Source organism: Hyperolius riggenbachi, chromosome 6, assembly GCF_040937935.1.
Source record: "Hyperolius riggenbachi isolate aHypRig1 chromosome 6, aHypRig1.pri, whole genome shotgun sequence".
Classification (NCBI taxonomy): Eukaryota; Metazoa; Chordata; class Amphibia; order Anura; family Hyperoliidae; genus Hyperolius; species Hyperolius riggenbachi.
In genome coordinates this window covers 295,277,093-295,299,767 of record NC_090651.1, presented here as the reverse complement: position 1 = coordinate 295,299,767, position 22,675 = coordinate 295,277,093, and the positions used below count along the sequence as shown (strand labels likewise).

General features: G+C 41.7%; 1 pseudogene; it reads right to left on the bottom strand.

The window, feature by feature from the left end:
* Positions 1–1,227: 1,227 nt before the first annotated feature.
* The window catches only part of LOC137522174 (sulfotransferase 2B1-like), a 43,805-nt pseudogene continuing 22,357 nt past the window's right edge, over positions 1,228–22,675 (bottom strand).

Genomic DNA, 22,675 nt, shown 5'->3' with positions numbered 1-22,675 from the left:
GCTCTGCTGAGAGAGAAGCTCTATGGCTGTAATATGATCCCTGTGTGCTCTGTGTGCACTAGATTCTCATAGGAATGAAACTGCAGTTATAATCAGTGACACTTCCTACAGGCAGATCATACCAAAATGAAAGCACATAGATGAAAGGCTGCATAAGCCTAGATAGCAGCATAGTCTCATATAGCCTAGACAGCACATCCAGAACAACTCATATAACCCGGAAGGAGAAGGGATATGAGCCGGCGGCCATATTTGATTTTTACTGGAGCAATAATGGATAAAAAACACTAAAAAAGGCACACCAGAGCGGCAAAATTATCAGGTAGAGCATTTATTCTTTACAAGCTATCAACTGATATGTTTATTTTGTGTGAAACGTTCATCTCTGGTTCCCTTTAAAGGTTTTTATGCTGTTGCGTATCTTTTAGAGCAGAGAGGACGTCCTAAGTTCAGGCCCACTTTAACAATATGTCTGCTTCCACAAATCAGGAAGTAGAAACAGTGTAGATTTATTGCAGGATTTGTATCAACTGTAACAAAGATGTTTTTTGGTTATTATACTGTTGCATATCTTTTAGAGCAGACAGGAAGTTCTGAGTTTGCTGCTACAGCTAAAGCAAATACACTTTTGTGATGCATCAAAAGGGAAATAAAAACTCGGGATGCTAACATAGTACTGCCCTTGTTAACTCTCTAGTAAGGCCGCATCTGGAGTATGGAATTCAGTTCTGGGCACTGTATTACAGGAACGATATTGCAGTTTTATGCTGGGAATACACAATGAGATTTTTTAGCAGATTTACTGTCCGATCGGCTAGTGAAGGCTAGTGTTGTACCTTATTTATTGGTTGAACTTGATGGATGTATGTCTTTTTTTTCAACTCAAATAACTATGTAACTATGTAAGGAACACAGAAATTCTTCTGGAATGAAATGTTTTATTATGGTAGTTTTTACAACATAACAGCTTTTTGTTCTTCAAAAGTTTGCAGTAATTGCTGTACATGTAGCCTGCCTCTGTTTTAGGCACAGTCTTTTCCACATACGATCAACCTTTTTCTAGTTCCTTTTAAAGAGCTGAGAGGTGTGTATGAGTTTAGGTAAACTTTAAGACTACGATAATAAAAATTTTTAAAAAAATCAATTTCTTTTTGTAGCTAGTAATTTTGCAGGTGAGCAAAAAAAGTGGCTTATGCATGTTTGTTGTGACATTTATAGTAATGTGAATCACTTTTGTTCCCATTAAAAAGGCAAGTTGAGGTCTTTCATTCTCTCTTGATAAATCTTGTCAAAGTATTCACTCTGGGCCACAGTAAAATGGTTCTTCCAGTCTCCAGAGACTCCTGTAAAAAAAAAGCAGAACATTATATGACCGAGCAGAAAACATAAATAACCCTAAAACTGTGGGCAGAATGGTGGCATAGTGGTTAGCGCTCTCGCCTTGCAGTGCTGGGTCCCCGGTTCAAATTCCAGCCAGGTCAACATCTGCAAGGAGTTTGCATGTTCTCCCCATGTCTGTGTGGGTTTCCTCCAGGAACTCCAGTTTCCTCCCACATCCCAAAATCATACAGATAACTAAATTGGACCTAGACTATGATACGTGCACTACATGATACATACATAGACATATAACTATATTTTGAGACACAGTTAGTGAAAATATGTGAAAATATGTGCAAACATATACAAATAAGTACATTTTTCCCAGAGTAAAATGAGCCATAAGTTACTTTTCTCCTATGTTGCTGTCACTTACAGTAGGCAGTAGAAATCTGACAGAAGTGACAGGTTTTGGACTAGTCCATCTCTTCATAGGGCATTCTCAGCAAGGCTTTTATTCTTTTTAAAGATATTCCCTAAGGCTGCTTACACACCAAGACGTTACAGGCGCACGTTAGTGCGCCTGTAACGCTCCCCCAACGCACAGCAATGTAACACAAGTGGGCTGTTCACACAGCCCACGTTGCGTTACATGTAACGCTGCACGTTCTGTGCAAAGTGCAGCATGCTACGGCGTTGGAGCGGCTATAGCCGCGTTAGACTGTTTGCACATGCGCAGTGGGGGGCGGAGAGGAGGCGGGGAGAGCCAGCTACAGTAGCCGCGCACATGGCTACTTAATATTCACTGCACTGGCGGGCGCTGATTGGCCGGCGGGACCACGTGATGCGGAGTGTCTCGCTCCGCATCACGTGGTCCCGCTGGCCAATCAGCGCCACTCTGGGAGACATTATAGGACTCGAGCTGCCTAACGCGGCTCACTCTACCGTCGGCTCTTGCAGCACCATACGTTGTGTTAGGTGCACGTTATGCGACCTTAACGTGCCACCTAATGCAACGTCTTGGTGTGCAAAAAGCCTAAAAAGGATTTAAACAATGATGCTGGCCAGCTTACCTGCTCGCTACACAGTTTTTGGGCAGTTGGACAGAGCAATTGCCATTCACTAAGTGCTTTTGAAAATAAATATATCCCTGAAAATCCCCTATAAAGAGATGGACTAGTCCAAAACCTGTCACTTCTGTCAGATTTCTACTACCTACTGTAAGTGACAGCAACACAGGAGAAAAGTAATTTATGGCTCATTTTACTCTGAAAAAAAAAATCACTTCTTATTTGTATAGGTTTGCACATATTTTAAAGTTTACAGTTTTTCGCTGAGGTGCCCCTTTAAATAAATAAATAAAGCTCACTAGATTTTAAAGACCTTGATTTATCTTCCCATTGTTTTAATGCATACAACAGTAATTTTGCAGTGCACAAGTATTGTATGTGGCTGACTGGGTCCTGTAGTCCCTTTTCCTGATGAGCTGTCAATGTCGGACCTTCTTTTTGGTCACTGTCTAGACTCTTTCCTCTATCTAATCACTCCCCACATGAGGTAGTTAGAAGGAAGAAAGTGAAAGAGAGCACCAGCCAGTGTTTCTGTGAGCACAGATCCTACCACTCACCTTTTCCTCTCCCTGCTAAGAGTTACTCTTTGTGGTCAGCACAGCAGCAGCACACATCAGCAGTTTTTTCTGTTCCTATCTAGTGTGTCAAAAGTATTTACCGGTAACTTTTTCCAGATCCTACTCAGTGTCTGTAGAAAGGGGTTAAATAAAAGAGCAGTGAAAAATGTTTTTTAATTCAAACAGGATGGTGAGAGGTATACATTTATTTTATAAACACACTAGGGAGGGTCACATACTGAGCAGGGAGGAACTGGGTAGGAAGGTGATGAGAATGCTGAGTTGCAGTGCTGGCCACAAAAAGTTAAACAGTAGCGGGAGGAAATAGATGTGGTCAGGTGATGGCTGATAAGCTGCTTGGTGAGAGCTGTTGCTCACTAGCTAGGTGCACCTCCTTGACAGCAACTGCTTTTTTTTTTTAATGGAAGCCTGGGTCATGTTCCAGAGGCTATTTCACTTGAATATCTGCATCAAAGTTGAAAATTGCATGAAAAGGGTGTAGTTCCCTATTCATTCTTAACAAAATCTGAGAGGGTGACCTATGGCTTTAAAGTGTTTACATTTATTGATTTATACAGTATGGTTATCTACATTCTACATCTATCTATCTATCTATAGATATGGCCCGAACGGTTCGCATTCGAACGCAAAAACGCAAACATTGGTGGTTCGCGTTCGCGGTGAACCGTGAACTATATGCGAGTTCGACCCGCCCCCTATACTACATCATTAGGGTCAACTTTGACCATCTACATCACAGTTAGCAGACACAGGGTAGTTAATCAGGCTACACTCCCTCCTGGAGCCCCCCTCCCCTTATAAAAGGCAGACAGCATTGGCCATTTCCCTCACTCCTCTGACTGCAGTAATTAGAGAAGGGAGAGGAACCTGCTGTAGACATAGGGAAAGCTTAGTTAGGCTCTTGTTAGGCTTGTTAGCTTGCTCCTGCTGATACTTATTGCTAAAAATAACCCCTTAACAGCTCTTTTGAGAGCTAATGTTGTTCTTGTGATCTATTTTTTTTGTGTGTGTGTCCCACTGACACTTTCATATACAGCCCTGTCAGTCAGTCGCAGCTGGCCCTTGGCCCCTTGCTAATTCCTACTGTGCCACTGCCAGGCCCAGCACATTCAGTGCCTACCTTTTCAGTGCACGTGTGAGACAGCTGCACATTTGTAATACCAATCACTGCATACCTGTTCATGTTTACTGCACCTGTGTGACAGAACGAAGCACGCAGTGTTATATACCAGTCACTGCACCTGTTCACGGTACCTGTGTTTGTGACAGCTGCACATTTGTAATACCAATCACTGCATACCTGTTCATGTTTACTGCACCTGTGTGACAGAAGCACGCAGTGTTATATACCAGTCACTGCACCTGTTCACGGTACCTGTGTGTGTGACAGCTGCACATTGTATTGATACTAGTCACTGATTACCTGTTCAGTGCACCTACGTGACAGCACGCAGTGTTATATTATATACCAGTCACTGCATACCTGTTTACGGTACCTGTGTGTGTGACAGCTGCACATTTGTAATACTAGTCACTGCATACCTGTTCACGGTACCTGTGTGTGTGACAGCTGCACATTTGTAATACCAGTCACTGCATACCTGTTCACTGCACCCGTGTGACCGCACACTGTTTTATATGCCAGTCCGTGCATACCTGTTAACTGCATCTGTGTAACCGCATATTGTTGTACCAGCAGTCACTGCAACCTGTTCACTGCACCTGTGTAAATGCACATTGTTGTACCAGCAGTCACTGCAACCTTTTCACTACACCTGTGTAACCGCACATTGTATTAGTTAAGTCAGTGCATACCTTTCACTTAATCCCCCCCAATATGGACAAAACGAGAGGCAGAGCCAGAGGCAGGCCACCTGGCAGGTCTGTTTGAGGTCGCGCTGTCGTGATTTCGTGTGGCCCTCGACCAAAGTACAGTGTTCAGAAGAAGGCACGTGCCATCAACCCCCAATATTGTCAGGATGTAGTTGACTAACACAGAACACCTCATCTTCCTCAGCTTCCGCATGGAAGCGTGAAATATCTTCACTCTTCAGCCTCCTGCTCTGACTCTGGCACCCCACTTAACATTCTGTCAGCAGCCATCACCAAAGTGCCCAGGGCTCAGCAGTGTGGACATTTTTTTGTGTGTCTGCCTCAGATGAGAGCAATGCCATCTGTACTCTCTGCCACCCAAAATTGAGCCGTGGAAAGACCAATACCCGCGTAGGGACAACTACCTTACAAAGGCACATGATTACAAAACACAAACTGCAATGGGATGACCACCTGAGGAGAAGCAGCACACAAAAGCAAAGCCACACACTGCAGTGTAAGATACCATCACGCAATTATTTCTCAAAAATGGCGATACCCAAACTGTACCGTGATGTTGAAAGGCAAGTGGTGTCATCTCTGGCACACAGCGTTGGGTCAAGGGTCCATCTGACCACGGATGCCTGATCTGCAAACCACACAGCATCTCTGCCTGCAGGCCGCTTGACTGCCTTCTCCGCCACCACCAACAGGGTCCAGGACTCCAGGCGGATTCCTGAATTTTTAAGGCCGCTGCTAGCAGCGGCCGCTATAATATTTTTTCTGGTGCGTGTACATGCCTGCCTAATTTTTCTGGCTGTACTGCGGCTGCAACAACAAAACAAAAGGCATGTACATGTGTCAATTTCCCGTCGTGATCGGTACCTTGCCGCGGTGAAGGGGCTTGCGTATCACAATGAAGCAATGACCGGCTAAATTAGTGTGTTGGGGTTGAGGGGCACACTTGACCCAAGAAGATAAATAATAAGGTCGTTGCTTCATCGTGGACAGACCAAATTCGATCAGCTGGACACTCAGTCACTGTTGTTCTTTCATTCAGCTACCTCAGCCCAACCATGTGGGCTTGAAAACCGCCATCACCTGCACTCTGGCCATGGTGCGCACCAGTCCAGCACGGCCAACACTACACAAACAGCTGTGTGCTGTGCGTTACACAGTGAGTTTGGTCTGTCAGTGTGAAGCAGTACACTAATTACACTCCCTGATAGATGTATACACATGTAAGATGTTTTAAAGCACTTTAGGCTTCCAATTTAGCGTGTAATGTGATTGCTGCCCTTAAAACGCTGCTGTGCGTCAAATCCAGATTTGTCCCCGGGACTTTTGGCGTCCATCCCACTCCGCCATGCCCCCCTCCAGTTGTTAGACCCCTTGAAACATCTTTTCCATCACTTTTGTGGCCAGCATAAATGTTTCTAGTTTTCAAAGTTCGCCTCCCCATTGAAGTCTATTACGGTTCGCGAAGGTTCGCACGAACTGAACTTTTGTGAAAGTTATCATTTGAGGTTCACGAACCTAAAATTGGAGGTTCGAGCCATCTCTATCTATCTATCTATCTATCTATCTATCTATCTATCTATCTATCTATCTATCTATCTATCTATCTACCTATCTATCTTTTTTTTTAAACCATGTCTGATAAATTCATTAATAAAAGCTGAGCTTGAACTACAGCTTTAAAGCAAACCTGACAGCAGTCATTGTTTCAGTGGTGCTCTAATAATTTCTGTGATCACGGAATAGCCATGATTCACGAGCACTTTTTCACTATTCGACTTCCGAATCCGTGATTGATTCTGGATCACAGAAATCGGCCACGGAAATTCCGTGATTACAAATATTCGGAATGCGGTTACGGCCTTGATTGTAGTGGAAATCCGTGATTAGGTCGTGATTGGGCGGAAATGGGCAGAATTGCCACCCCAGGGCCAATCAGAGGCCCCCAGACAGGCCCTAGCAACCAATCATAGGAGGGGGGGCTCTGCCCTCCCCTCCTGTATATAAAGTGGGGGCCATTTCCAGAGCTCTGTCCTTGCTAGACTCTGTGGCACTGAGAGGATTATCTCCAGGCCATATTGTACATCAGCAAGGGGTGATATTTTATGTTCTATTTGACTGTATTCAGTATTTTTTTTTTCTTTTCTGAAAAATCAATAAAAGCTCCCTGTTATATTCTGTCTGTCCCCAGGCCCACACACACGTATTGACTGTAAAAAGCAGCACACTTTCTCCACTTCTAAATTTTGTGCATAGTATACAACATGTCTGGCAGGGGTAGTGGGTGTGGCAGGAGAGGGAGTGCCATTGGCCTCAATTCACTAAGCTTATTTCCAGTCTTTAATAATGTTTCTAGAGTTATCACCATGGTGATAAGGCATGTAGTATTGTAACTCCTCTGATATGCTTGAACTGTAAACAACTCTTACGGACACCAATCAAGTTCTTTTGATAAATATTTGTATTAAATAGTAAGAATAAAGTTCAGTAACAAAGCACATGAATTAACTTATTTTTCAGTAAAGACAAATTCCTCTCTATCTAACTAAATGTTGCTGGTAACACCTTACTGAGCACTTCTCCGCACTATACAGTCTCAGTGCCTTGCTAAAGTTCATCTAAGTGCTCTATTTTAGATATATCTTGAAGTGGTTAGATCAAAGCAGATGTATTCATTTTTCTTCACTTTAACTCAAAAGACAACTCTCATCACTCCATCCTTTCTGGACTAAAGTCTCTGTTTTCTTGTAGTCGATCAAAAATTGTAATCCACAACAAGACAGTATCAAACCAAAAGAACTCCATGTAAACAATTGTTTCTATTAATTCTCTCACAGATTCACATGGCCTGATGTCAGCCGTTCAATGAATTTACTTTTCAGATAGACGATCTTTGAAATTCTTTATAACTTTCTCTCGGCTTGAATTAGGAACAGTTCATACACAATTTGTCAGACATATTTCACAGGCCTTCTTGTGTAAATCTGCTATTGTTTCTTTCAGTGACAGGTTTATATTTTTCTGTATGCTCCATTCTCATATATGCTGTATTGCTGTACACAGTCCATCATCTCTCCATTCTCATATATGCTGTATTGCTGTATACAGTCCATCATCTCTCCATTCTCATATATGCTGTATTGCTGTACATAACACAGTCCATCATCTCTCCATTGCTGTACACAGTCCATCATCTCTTCAGCTTTGCTATCTGTCTCTCCGTCTCTTTTTCCAGGCTCCTGTCAGCTCTATCACTGTGTGATCTCCAGGATTCTCTCTGCTTTCCTTACTGCTTTACTTTTCTTTCTGCCTGTTTATCTCTTTTCCTGTCAGCTGCCACTGCTTCCATCTTCTGTCCGCCTCTCACACAGTGCCTCATACCTCACAGCTTCAGCATCTTAACAGCCATAAAAAAACTGTGACACCACAGCTCTAGCCGCCTCAGACTGGTTTCTTCCACTCCCACTCTGCACTGAGCATGCTCAAAAACAAACTGAGTCATCCACAGGCTCTCCGTGTCCTCCCCCTGGGGGCGGGTTCTCTTCCCTTCACAGCTCTGGTTCTGCATCTTCTGCAGCTAGTGACCATTTTGGATCCTGGCTGTCCACTCTCTCTTGCCAGCAGCATTTTCCAGGCTGCAGCTTCTGGCCAGGCACAATTGCCTGTGTGTGTCTGAGCAGGGACACACACACAGGCTACAGTATTCAGGAAACATTTTACTTCAGGCAAACCTAAAGTTAACTCTTCTGTCTTTAAGTTAAGGTGGGATCTCTAAAGATAACTCTTCATCTTTAAAATAACTCCAGAATTCTAAAGTTAAAGACAGGTTGCATGTGAAAATAACTACAGAGGAGGTAACTTATCTACAGAGTAGATAACTTAACTACAGAGGAGGTAACTTAAGGAATGAAGAGATAAGATAACTCTCTGACTGTGTGGTGTCAAGTTTTCTCTTGCCTTATTATCTCCAGCATGATCTTAGTGAATTGAGGCCATTGTCTCCGCCACTTCTGGGATTGGTCCATGGCCAGGGAGAGGGCGCCCAGCTGTAGGGGGTGCAGCAGAGAGGCGTCCATCAGCAGCACAGTCTGTGCCGAGTCAGCCGACACTGGTGTTGCCATTTTCAGCACCTTGGGTCGCCGTGTGGTCATTCAGGAGATTCACAGGCATTGATGGACATGATGACGGAGGAGCAGACTATCATTACTTTATCCCAGACCTCCTCTGTGAGCAGCACTCCAAGCAGCAGCAGCCCCACGCTTGCTGTGGCATCCACCCATGGATGGGAGCCATGGATGCATGTAATTTTTTGGGCAGCATTATCATGCTGTGGTACCACCAGTGAGGTGGTCGTTATGTGCTTTAGTCCTCATCCTGCTGACGCTGATGTTCTATTTCACTACTACAGTTTGTGTTCCCACCTCCAGCGGCCACGGACAACTCTGCTGCCATGTTATTGCTATTGCTGCAAGGGAAAATAAAAACATTTACAAAAACCCCTCTGGGTGTTTTTGTGGTGTCGGCCACTTATCCTCCTCCAGTGGTACCATCACCGCCAGGTGCCATTGGGACTCACCTTCACCTCTGTGATAGCTTAATGTGTATTTCCCTGTTTAAAACCCACTTATTACCAATTAATAGCTGCATTTAAAGTGTTGATTTAACTTTAAAATCCATTTTCTCAAAAACTAAAAGTTCTTTTTGGATTTTTTTTGTTTAAGTTGTAGCCCCTTATCACCTTTATAATCCATGCAATTTGGGGGATTGTAGCATGGGGGCCTTGCTATTAGCTAAAACGCTTTTGTATTTCTGTGATTGCCTCACTCACAGAAAAAAATCCGGGTCAAATTTGTGAGTCCGTTTCAAATCCAGAAATGAATCACATAATTTCCGGATTTTTTTCAATCACTGCCAAATAGTTGAATCCGTGATTGTGGGGTATCCGAGCATTACTGCATTGTTGTGAGGAAAACGTGTTAGTTCCTGCAGTTATTATTATTATTATTATTATTATTATTATTTAGTATTTATATAGCACGGTACAGAGTGTATTGTTTTGTCACTTAACTATTCCTCAAAAGGGCTCACAATCTAATCTCTACCATAGTCATAGTCTATGACTCTATGTATGTATTATATAGTGTATGTATCGTAGTTTAGGGCCAGTTTTAGGGGGAAGCCTGACTGTATGCCTGGTAGTGCAGATAACCCTCCTCCCCCCCTTCCCTATGCCCTGTAGATATAGCTGCTGGTACCTCTAAAACATACATGGTTATATACCTTTACGCATAAATGAGCCTTTTGTTTGATCCAGGATCTCAGTTGGTATTTGAGACCAGTTGGACATCTTATTGTCCTTCATGGAACTGAATGTTGAATGATGTACAACTGAGTCAATCTGAGCATCAGTCAAATCCTTTCCTAAGAACTCACAGAGCCTGACCACACTTCCGCGATGATCCTGAAAAATAATAAAAAAGATTGTTGCAGAGGAACCCAAAAAGATTAGGAGATCATTGCAGACTGTATTTAAAAATACTGTAGATGGAGATTTCCAGTGGCCAGGATGAAGGATGACTCTCCTATCCATCATACGAGAGCCCAATAAAAATATTTCAGAAATTAAAGACTGGAGGTTTGGTGGCATTGTTGGTGGGGCCAGTGGTGCTGATGATATCAATAAGTAAACAATTCAAGTGCAAAGAGATGACAAGGAACATAGGCTTACTTGAGTCAATCATTTTTCAAGGTAATATTTGGGGGTCGGCTTATACTGGAGTATATATGGTAGATATTTTTAGCAATTAAAAAAAAAAAAAGTCAAAATGAGAAATTTTCTACTCCACGTCCGAGGCTTTTCTACTCCATGCCCTAGGCTAAGTTTTAGGCCCGGTTCACATTAGCGGTTGTTTGCCAAACGGACCGGATGACCTGACCGGATCCGGACCGGATCCGGATCGGAACCGTACGGTTCTGATCCGGATCCGATCCGGATCCGGTCAGGTTGCATCAGGTGGTAATCAGGATGCGATCCGGATCCGTTTGGCAAAGTAACGTAAAAAAAAAAAAAAATGTTGGGGTCTGGGAGGTCAGCAGAAGGGGGACCTGTGGAATCAGGCCCTCTGCTGTTTAGCACTCACCTCCAGAGCAGGGACAAGGTCCTCCAGCACCCAAGGCTGAGACACCAAAGTGCGCCCCCCATCCCTCCCACCCCAGCCGTCACACACTGATTGCTATTAGACTAAGAGGCACCACCACAGGGCCCACAACCTCCCCAACACCTTAATATCTAGTTATCTGGCGTACAGTCACTGCCAAGTATCCTCTTTTCTTATTTCTTTCTGCTTCATACACAATTAGGAATGACAGCTGAATGAATTGTGCGTCCTCTCCTACACTGCGCCCTGAGGCTGGAGCCTCTCCAGCCTATGCCTCGGCCCGGCCCTGCTCACCTCCACCTCCGACATGCTGCCAACATCCTGCCAACACCTCCAGCTCGTGCTGCTCCACTCCAAAATGCTTGCCCATGTGTCCCCAGCCAATATCGCCGCAAAAATCCGCATAGGAAGTGGGGTAGAACATCCGGATTTCTCAGCCAGTGTGTTGTGCGGCCTCCGGTTCCCATTTGTTTGTATTGGCCGGATGGTGCAGTCCGGCTCCGCCCCGGATACGGCTGCCGGAGGGGCCGGATGAAAAAATAGCGCATGTTGGAACGGAGGCCGGAGTCCGGATCCGGCCCGGATCCGGTCCGGCTCCGGTTCTGCAGAACGGACCCATGTGAACGGACGCATAGGCTTTAATTGCTATGCCGTGCGTCCGTTCCGTCCGTTCTGCAGGCGGTGCGGCTCCGGCACGGCGATTCCGGAGGGCCACCGCAAGTGTGAACCGGGCCTTAGAGCTATGAGTTTTCCATGTTTGAGAAAGGGTTCACATATGAGATCATATTTTTATACAGTGTATGTCTACCTTAGTCCAGATTTTTAGTGCTACTTTTTGAAATTTAAAATCAGAGTCATCTTATATATTTGTAGTACTACTTTATGGTAAGGACTGAAACTCTTTTGTCTCTGGTTCCAAAACCTTTCCAAAAGCCCACCTGGTAAATTCCAACAAGAGCATTCAAACACTAATCTACAGTATTTATCTGAGCAGAAAGGACAAGCTGGCCATCCTTAGGAAGTAAACTGGAATCTGTAACCTCTTTACTTGTTTATGCAACTTTTGTATGAATCTAGTGGGATGATGAAACTTTTCTCTTTTTCATAAATCTTTAGTTGGTGCATCTATATTACATTGTTGATTATAATATAATAAAATTCACCGATTATAGGAAGTAGAAAGAGTTATTTTTTCTGTTAACTTTTTTATTTATTTTTTGACCCAGTTGTCTTTTGTTTTTCGTTGTTTCTTCTTTTGTTTTTCATCTATTCTAGCTGGAATCTTTCTGTTCTGTCAGACTCCAACTGTTTCTGATTTTAAGGGCTTGATTCAGAAAAGTGTGCTAAGTGTTAGCACGCCAGTGAAAAGCCACTTTGCATGTGCTAACATGCTTTGCACGTGCTAAGTAGTTAGCACATGCAAACTACTTAGCACCGTAGTTAGCACATGTAAACTACTAAGCACCGTAGTTAGCACATGTAAACTACTAAGCACCGTAGTTAGCACATGTAAACTACTTAGCACCCTAGTTTTTTTTTTTAAATCAGTGTTTATTCAACAAAGAAAAGGAACATATGACAGAATATGCAGTGTAGCAGTTGGCCTCGTAACTTTTCCAACAGTAGCTTCAGCATCAATTATCACTGTGGAAGATGAGAGGTATTGTTAACAATAATATAATGATCATCACATAATATATAGAGCTCAGATTGAATTTAAATTTCCAAATATTCTATCTTTTACAAGATCATAATTAGCAAGACCAGGGATATCTAACCATTGAGCTTAGCACCCTAGTTAGCATGGTGCTAAGTAGTAGTTTGCATGTCCTAACTACGGTGCTAAGTAGTTTGCATGTGCTAACTACGGTGCTAAGTTTGCATGTGCTAACTACGGTGCTAAGTAGTTTGTATGTGCTAACTACTTAGCACCCTAGTTTGCACGCCCAAAGCCTTTAGGCGTGCTAACTGAGTTAGCACCGTTTACTGAATCGAGCCCTAAGCCTTAAAACTATACATTTTTTTTTAATATAAGGTGTTTTAGCTTCATCTTTGTCTTTTTAACCAAATAACAGTTTCTAGAGATGTATTATATATTTTTTTTTTCTTTTTTTCCATTTACTAGACATCTGATAGCATTCTTTTCAATTTTGTATCCTTTTAGATGTAACTGCCCTAATAATAAGATATCAGGATACACATTATTGCTTCCCCCTGAGTAATTTCAGTGGTTCCTAAATGTGGATTAAGCTCTGAATTCTTTATTAGTTGGTCTGGTTTCTTGTTTTATTTTTATTTTTATTTAATGAATAAGTTATATAGCTTCCATTTTCTAACATTAAGTTGGACAGGATTGGATGTCAGTCCCATTTTTCTGGAATATAGCCGGAGATTAAACAGCTAACATGAGTAATTCTGGCCAAAGTCTGTTGTTGCAGAAATAAGAAGTTGATATAAGAGAATGATTCACAGACTCTAATAAAAACTATAATTCTTGTGGAGAAATCTTATGCTAATGCAGATGAACTGCCGAGGTTGAATGAAACCATGTCTTGGTAACGTGGTTTAGTTTGAATTATTTTCCATGCCTAAAAAATTATAGCTGGTTGCATAATGAAATGTAATGGTCATTCTTAAATTAAATCAAGATTATATTAATAAAGGTGGAAATCAACCTGATGGCTAGAAAATGCAGGTATTTTTGCTAAAATAATATTACTATTTAGATTGGCATATTTCAAAAAGTGACAGTGTATTGAAAAAATATCACTATTTTTTTGCCTGATCAAAATTTTATTTGATCAATCAATTAAAATCTATAATGGCAATATTTATATAAGGCAAATTTTAATTGATCAATCAAATAAAAGTGAATGGCTTGATCTCTACTTTGGAAACCTCCAGGCAGTGTTCACCACATTGAAAAACATCAGAACCCCATTGAGTGAGTACACTGTACAATAGAGAACAGTATTATTTATTACAAAGACACTATTTGCCAGTTTGTAACAGTTCAACACTGTGAGAAATACAGTGTACTCCCAGTTAACCACTTTAAAGTGGACCTAAACTCTTGCACAGGACAGAAGGAAAACATAAAGAAATGCACCCTGTGTGTATTTAGAGAGTTTAGCCTGTCTAATTATTTCTCATCTGTGATTATGGCCTCGATTCATAAAGCATTACCGCATGTGGTAATGTTGAAAACAGCTGACTTTAACGAAAGCTTAGGAAAATGTCAAATCATAAAAGCTGTTACTGCATGAAAAGCTGAAATTCCCGAGTAGTGAGGTAAATTACCGCCTTATGCGGTGATTATCTCAACACATGTCACTAAATGTCAATTCATAAAGATTAGAGCAGGTGTTATTCTCTGTGCCATTACCGTCTGCTTTGAAGAGGTGATAAGAGAGCAATAACAGCAAAGTTAATGGTCCCCATATCTCCCAGGCAGCAGTGGCGAGGGCGGAACAAACAAGGCTTCCCGGAATTCCCCAGGCTGTGTTTTTTTACCCCTTGGGTACCTGTTTTCAGATATATTTCACATCAGAAAGCCTGCATGTGTAACATTTCTTGAAGTTCTTCTAAGCTGTGGCAATTGAATAGATTGTTTAGAAAGACTACCGGTAATATATTCAGCACAGATTCAGGGCAAACAGAGGCAGTATAACAAAAAATGCACATCTAAAGGGAAGTTGGGGATGCCTCTTTTATTGTAATGCTGTCTCTGCACGGAGAAATGTAACAACTCAAGCAGCTTCTTACATTACCGCCAGCTTAGTTCAGGAAATTCCAGCATTTTGTATCGCAACTCTAAAGATTTTTATGAAGTACCACACAAAAGTCTAAAATACTGAATGCGGTATTTTCCCGACAAGATTTTTTTTCTGCACAGCCTTTTATGAATTGACCCGTTACCATAATTTGTAATTTGATCCCTGAGCTGTGTGAGCTGACTGCCATTGCAGAGTGCTATTAGGTAAACACAGGATGTTAACCCTATGTCTGTTCCCATGAAAGCAGGAAGTAGACACATTGCAGATTTATTACAGGATTTGTATGAGCTGCAAAGACTAGCAGCACCAGATCTAATTTATCACACACAATCTACTAACAGGGTACTTGGCCACTGGTCCCGGATATATGTGATTGTTGTTACCAGTTTTATATTTGTTTTATTCGATTTTATGCATTCAAGAACATTAAAGCGGTTTAAACAGGAGTTTATTTGCTTTGTTTATTGGATGGATTTTTATGGACTGCACAAGTTGAATAATACACGTGGCCTGATGACAGTCTTGACAACAATAAAGAAGCGATTGTGAGTTTGTGACCTCTGTCCTGACACCGGCTACCTGAAATCGAGAAAGGGTACTGTGACTTGAGCGATTGTTGCAACCTTATAATTCTGGGAAACATTTGGAAGGTGACATATTGCAGACATTTTACTGAGTTCGTGTATGGAGGTGGCCACAGACATCCGTGGCATTCTTCATTGAGAAACTGGCCACTAAGTGCCCTCCCATTAAACTTGCTGCTGCACATATAGACTCAAGTTTTTAACAACAATTTACATGTAAAGCCCACTGACAGAAATTCCATTTTGGTTTTCTTTAGTTTAGGGAACATATCCCTGGAGGTCAGCTTGAGAGAGACAGACGGATTGTCTCTGACCCCGAACTGTGTTGATGACATGAGGAATACGTTTCGATGGAGGGGGTACCCTGAACACATCAAATCTGGCTTTTCCGCAGGTTTCTGAGTTCAAGTATCCCCCCATGCTGTCTTTTAAGAGGTCCCCAATGGTTAGGGACAAGGTACAGGCCAGATCCCCCTTGTTGTTGTTGCTACAACGCAGTATGGTTGGCACCTTTCTGTGTTTAGGTTGCCATTTATGCAGCCGTATTTTGAAAGGTGAGACGGTAACGCACCCATCTAATTGTATTGATTACTGCATACATAGGTTTTATACCTATGATTCTTATATGTAGTCTATTTATTAAAATGCCCATGTGGGCTGGTATATGTAGCTGAAACTACACACTGGTTGCATGGATCTCCTCACATAAATCAGCCATAAGGGCCAGGAACATGGAACAATCGGTATCTGCCCATTTTCGACACACCGTGTCGAGTTCAAGTAATTGATGGGGTCCCTATCCAATTTAAGGGTGGAGATAGAAAGAAGGAACTCTTAAGACGTGAGACAAGCTGCATCAGACAATTGGGTCACCCTGAGAAGGGGTGGGCTGAACAGGGATTATGACTTGTCTTTCTGCATTTAATTCTCCCTGGCATGCACATTGGTTTGATGCAGCTTGGCTGCTCTGTTTGTGTGGGGTGTAGGTAGCTACTGTATGTCCAGATGTGTGTGTTACCCTAACGGTGTACACTGGGGGCTTCTGTTATTGAATGTTTGACTGTTCTATATTGCTAGATGTCCTATCACCAGCACCAATATGGAGCAAGATTTATATCTCTTCTAATATTTTTTGAGAGTTTTGACCTTTTTTCTGTAGTTCTGCTTTAATTATTACTGTTCTTACCCAATTGTGATATTACAGTATACCAACATGCTGGACCTGTGTTTAATTATGCGGTGGTAGGCTTTGGCATTGTACTTTGGTTGTCCCCTAAGGATTGGGACTAGGTCTGTGCTTCGGCTCCCCGCTTATCTTATTTAAGAGTCCATGCTCTGTCTCTTAGCAACAGGGCGCTTTTCCATGTATGCTTGAGATAAGCACTGTTACATCAGAAGGGGTTCTTCCACCTTTCCATACCATGCAGTAGCTAGATGCCAGGTTTCATTGCAATAGGACGCTTTGCGAGCCTTGGCGTCATGACATCAGATGCTTTGTCTGTTTCCTCTGTGGGCAGCGGCTTGCTTGGACGGTGCTCCTGCATTCCCTGCGTTTCAGTGGGGGGAAGAAATGTGGAGTGATGACATGACGGCATAATAGTCAGCCTCTCTTGCGGCGGTTCTTGGTGTGCATAGGACGCTTGGATTGGATACTTTGTGGTTCTCTTCTCTTGTCTTCTTCTGGTTTCTGTTACTGATAGGTGGGTTTTGTCATGACTTTTTTTAAACAGTGGGAAAAAAAGTCATGTGTATTGCATTCCTGTTTCCCATCAGGTCCTCTAATTATTCCTTGCCCCATGATTGGTTGTTGGTGGTTACCATGATTGTAATCAACAAATTACGATTTTGCTAAATTACGGATACATTTTCGCAATTACGCTCATACATAGTTACAATTTGTAAATACAATTGATTTCGTGTAGTCATTCGTAATTTTGCATACAATTTTGTGAAATTTTGCGTAATTTCTTGCCGACTTTAGCAGTGAAGAGCAAAGCCCCCATACATGCTATTGACACCAAAATTGTTACATATGTTAAGGAGAATTGTGGGTACTAGTCAAAAAAGAATTTTGCAAAAAGACCTTAATGTTTTTGAGAAACTTGATTTTAAATATGCAAGTAAAAAAATGTTTTTTAAATTTAGAAAAATTACATTTTTAAAATCGAGTTTCTCAAAAACTACAAGGTCTTTTTGAAAAATTATTTTTGTGACTTATACCTACTATTTTGCTTAACATGTCTCATGGAAAATTATGCAAAATTTTGAAATACTACTATTACATAGAAAATTAATTACGATTTTCTCTGAAATTTCGCATTACGATTAAGATCTGTAATTGCAAATTTTGATGCGAAATTTCGACCCACCACTGGTTACCATTGTTGTAATGGTTCTGATTGGTCCGTATGAGCTTATTGAGAGAGTATATAAAGGACTTTGGTGTTTGTTACTTTTGAAGCAGCCTACACAGCTTGAAGAAGGTATACATGTACACACTTCCGAAACAGCGTCTGTCGCAGTTCTAGACTACCTCTCTTTGCTGCTGATTTCTGCCTTCTAAAATAAGTATACAGAACTTGAAACCTGGTACTAATTAAAGTGTATAACATCAACATGTCATTTTACTTTTTGAAAATGTTTACTTGTTCCCACTATGACCTTATTCCCCCCCCCCCCCCCCAACCATTCTGGTTTAGGCAAACATTTACTCACAATTTAAATGAAAAATCATTTATGACTGTGAAACATGCAAAATTTATGACTGGATTATGCAAAGTCAATTCAATTTTGAAATCGTAATTACGTGTAATTGCAATTGCTACATTTTAAACAAAATTAGCAACTGCCTGCACAGTCCAGGACTGGCAGAGCACTCCTGCACACTGGCTAGTCACGCTTAGGGCTAGTTTACATTCCAAAGGCAAATCGCTAACCGTGATTATGCATCCTGATTTTGCCATGAGTTGCGTTGTGATTCCCGTTCAACAGAACAAGAATTTACATAGCGATCGCCCCAAAAAGTGCTGCATGCAGCACATTTGCGATTTATGCAAATGGCAAATGCTGCAGTGAGTATGATCCCATTGGGATACATTAGCAACAGTGCTTTGCTGATCGCCAGTGATCAGCAAAGCACTGAAAAGCACTCAAGTGAGAACCAGCCCTTACACGCTTTGCCAATGCTGTCCTGTTGGTCAGAAAAGCAGGAGGCAAGTCGCCACCATCTTGTGGCGGTTTCACAGTATTGTAGCCTAAGCCACCAGTGTTGCACCTGAGAATGCTCTTGGATAATTTTTATTGACTGATTTTCCAATCTTCCATGAATCCTTGGTTTTTAACCCGACAATTAGTTTGACTAAAGTGCTATTTGATTTGCTGTAAGGGAGATTCGCACTTGCTTTTAGGGGAGGGGTACACTTGTTATGGGGAACAAGGTTTTAGATATTCTGGCCACACGTGAATATACTGCCCACACTTGTTAAAGGGGGGGGGGGTGATCTGGTCACTTGTTAAAGCAGTATTGTCACCATAAAAATCAAATTTCAACAGCAACTGGTCTGAGTGTATAAAGTGATAAAGATGCTATTCCTGCATTCAAAACTTTTTCTGCTGTTATGGTTTGGAGTTATCACATACTTTAGGAGCACTTGCCCTAGTGCCAAACAGTGCCAAAAAGTTGAATGCTGGGAGTTCTTTTTATCTATAATATATTCCTCCTCTTCCATTTATTTCCCTGCCTAGCTGATCACTTCTGTTTACAAGCAAGGCTGAGGTGACTCAGTGATTGGATGTGGAAATAAAAAAAAGACTCTGAGAGGAGGGCAGCTAATGAATACACAATGAGCAAGAGAAGGGAGGGGAGGGGGGAGGGGAAATGAGTCAGGGAGGATAGGATGTCAGCATTAGCTTGGCAAGATGGCCACTGCCTAGAATAGGATTTTCTGCTTTTCCTTTGTAAAATTCACAGGAATCATTAAGTGGATAGCACAATACATCTGTTATGTAGGTAGAAGTAGTATTTATCTACTTATATATGTGTTTTTTATTTCTAGGTTAGCATGGGTGTCACTTGTTCTTTAAGGGATTAGGAGAATGGTGACTTCACTTGTTATGGAGGGATAGTGGTGGCTATACTTGTTATTAGGATAATGAATGGTAGCTACACCTGATAGGAAGAGTGAGTAGGAGAGGGAGTTCTGGTTATATTTGTTGTAAGATGGAAAGATGGTTAGGTTGGCTGCATTTGTTTTATGACCCCAGGGGTCACCACAGAAAGGGACAGGGCCTTCAAAATGTTTAGATAGCCACTGGATTTGTACTTATGCCCCTGACTGTGCCTTATGTATAATTGTGATCTGCTAATCAGCAAATAAATGAAATAATCACAGAGAAGTCTGAGCTCATATATGAGGTAGAACATATCCTAGATTACAGGTTTCTCTGAAGTAAACTTAACAGACATAAATCCAAACTACTTGCTGAGGAAAAGGTAGCACTGTATCATGGGAGCTGCCTGCTAGTATGCTTCTGAGGTTATGTTTAAAAAGACGCTTAATGTACTTTTCAAGGGTCTGAGCAAACATGTCCCTGCTGATTTCTTATGCTCTGGCCCTCAATGTTCTGGTTTCTCACCAACTAATTACTCTCTGCTCCTGATTGACAGTCATTTCTGTCTGATCACAAAAGGCGTATCTGGTAAAAAAGCATCAGTTGTGGCTAACACTGAAATCCACCCCAAGGTGGAGGCAAGGGGAAGGAAGGCATGAGTGGCACTATCCAGAAAAATGTAAGGTGTTGTCTACAACATGGACTGTAAGCATTAAATATGGCAATAGGTCAGCCTGTACATATTCCTCAACTAATTATAAAGCGTCCCCCAGTAAAAATAAAACAAAACAGGGAGCAGAATGTCCCCAGATAAAAACTAGAATATGTAAGGAGAACACCAGAAATGCTATGGAGTAGTGCCCCCCCCCCCCCCCAAGTACGAGGCGCCCATGTCACATACCACACCTGCACCCCTGTAGATACGCCTCTACTGATCACTGACTACATCCATCTCCTGCCTGTCCCAAGCTGTGCCTTACGGTCTGGCCTTTTGATTCAGCTCTCTGTCTATTAGCGGTAGTACTAAGCTGTCAGATTTAGAAAAGTTGATTTTAGCTCCACTCTGTCCCTCAAAATGTGCTATTTTTAACAGCTTGATGCAGCACTAAGCTATGCAGCCCTTGCAAATCAATCATCACCTTTATGATTATTAATGGATTAATGTGATAAATCTGTCCAGAAATAAAATCCTCTGAGATCTATTTATTGTTCAGTGAGAGATTCATGCTCTTTTCACATTTGAAACATTACATTGTGGTACAATTGTTTGCACCGCAATGGTCCTGAAAGATTGCACCACACATTACCGCTGCGTGCATCATACAGGGAGGCATACTTTACAATGAGAGTATGCCTCACTTCCCAGCGAAATGCGTATGATGCACAGATAATCTTGCAACGTCACAAAAGGACCAGCCACACCACAATCAATGCCTCTGCGATGGAATACAGTGTTTTTGTGCAATGCAACCGAATGAAGACCCTCAGAGTAGCAGCAAGAATGGACTGATTAGAAGAGGTTATGAATGGTCCCATCTATTGCCTTGCCGTTTCATACCTTTTGAAGCTCCTCATATGTTATAAAGAAAACTCTGCTGTCGCCTTTCATTTGCATCCAGCCTTTGATATGGTCAAACCAAGAGCTAAACATAGCTGAAAGAGAAGTTACAGTACACTTTACATAATGCAATATTTGATGCCAAATCAACTCTAAATTGTTATTTGAACAGTAATGCAGTTATAATGTATTACTTATTACGAACCCTCCCATTCATTAACATAGTAAAGAAAGTTGCCCATGAATGGAAAAATCACGTACTCCTTAAAGATTTCAATGTTACAATTTTATTTGACATATCGCTGGTACAAAAAAAAAAAAAAAACTTAAAATTTTTTTTAAAACCACTAAAAATTCTCCTATTTCTGAATGTAATCAGACAACCTGCTGCCAGATAGCATAATGTAATAAATATAATGTCATAGTAATCAGTAGCAAAAAAAAAGGGTTTTCTTTCTAAAAATGAGTGCAAAATATGTAATGCATCATATGCATGAATCCTAGAAAAATATCAAACTTGTGACCAAAACTAATCAGAATACAAAACACAGTCCAATACAAATGCACCCTTTCCACTCGTATGTCCCGCAAAGCGGGACATCGCGAATTCCGCGTTGCACTCGTATGTCCCGCTATGGACATCTCAGCAGTGGCGGTTTGCAGAGCATTGGGACCGCCGCAAACCGCCGATCTGTGTGCGCCGGTTTGTGGGCATGTAATACTACATGCCCACACACATAGTGTCCCCCACCCCCATACCTGATCTCCCCCATCAGCCCCAGAAGGAAGTGACATTTAGATTTAAATGTCACTTCCGTTTCTTTCCTGTGTTTGTTTTTTTTTATAAATAAAAAATAGCTGATGATTCATTTTTGCAGATTCCATTCTGCAAAAAAAAAAAGAAAAATAATTGCAGATTAAATTTTATTTTTTCTTGCAGATTGCCTGCAAAGTTAAGAGAATGAATGGCATCCTACAGGATGGACTGGGGGAGGGTGTAAATAGTAGCCAGTATTTTATTGCTAATCTGCCCAATCGAAATACCAACAATTGCATTGTGTGTAGGGACAGTAAGACGCCGGGTGGCGGGCATAAAACTACCTATCATTGAGAAACTTGCTCACGCAGGCCCGGATTACACCCAGGAAACTGTTTTCAATTTACCTTGGCCTTCTCCTCTGCTACCAGCCAATAGAAGATGCCAAACTGTCCAAATAAGGTATCAAATTAAAGGTTATAATGTGTTCTTTAAAATAAGATACACCATGTTACTGTGTTATGTTCCATGTTAAAATAGGAGAGAGTGTAAGAGGGAGAGCGCATTTCCTTAAAAAAAAAAAAACTCCAAGCAGAAACGACTTCCTTTAGGAAAGAACTCCGAGTGGAAAGGGTGCTTCAGAATCATATCAAAGTGCATTATTCACTATGTAGGAAAAAAGATGGTTTGTAAGTATACCAATGTGCAAATGTTAAGAAATGAGGTAGGTGCTTACCTATAGCTCTCTGGGTCTGCAGAAGTAGGGAATCTGCCTTATGTGCTCGCAGCTCATGCTGCTTCATTGGAGGCTAAGGTGTAGGACGCCAGAGTGTGTCCTTATAGGGCAGGGCAGGGCAAGTACACCTGTTTGCCTGATCATCTGTGTGTGGCCATGCACTGGACGGCGATACATAAAGCGCTGACGTGAGAGCTC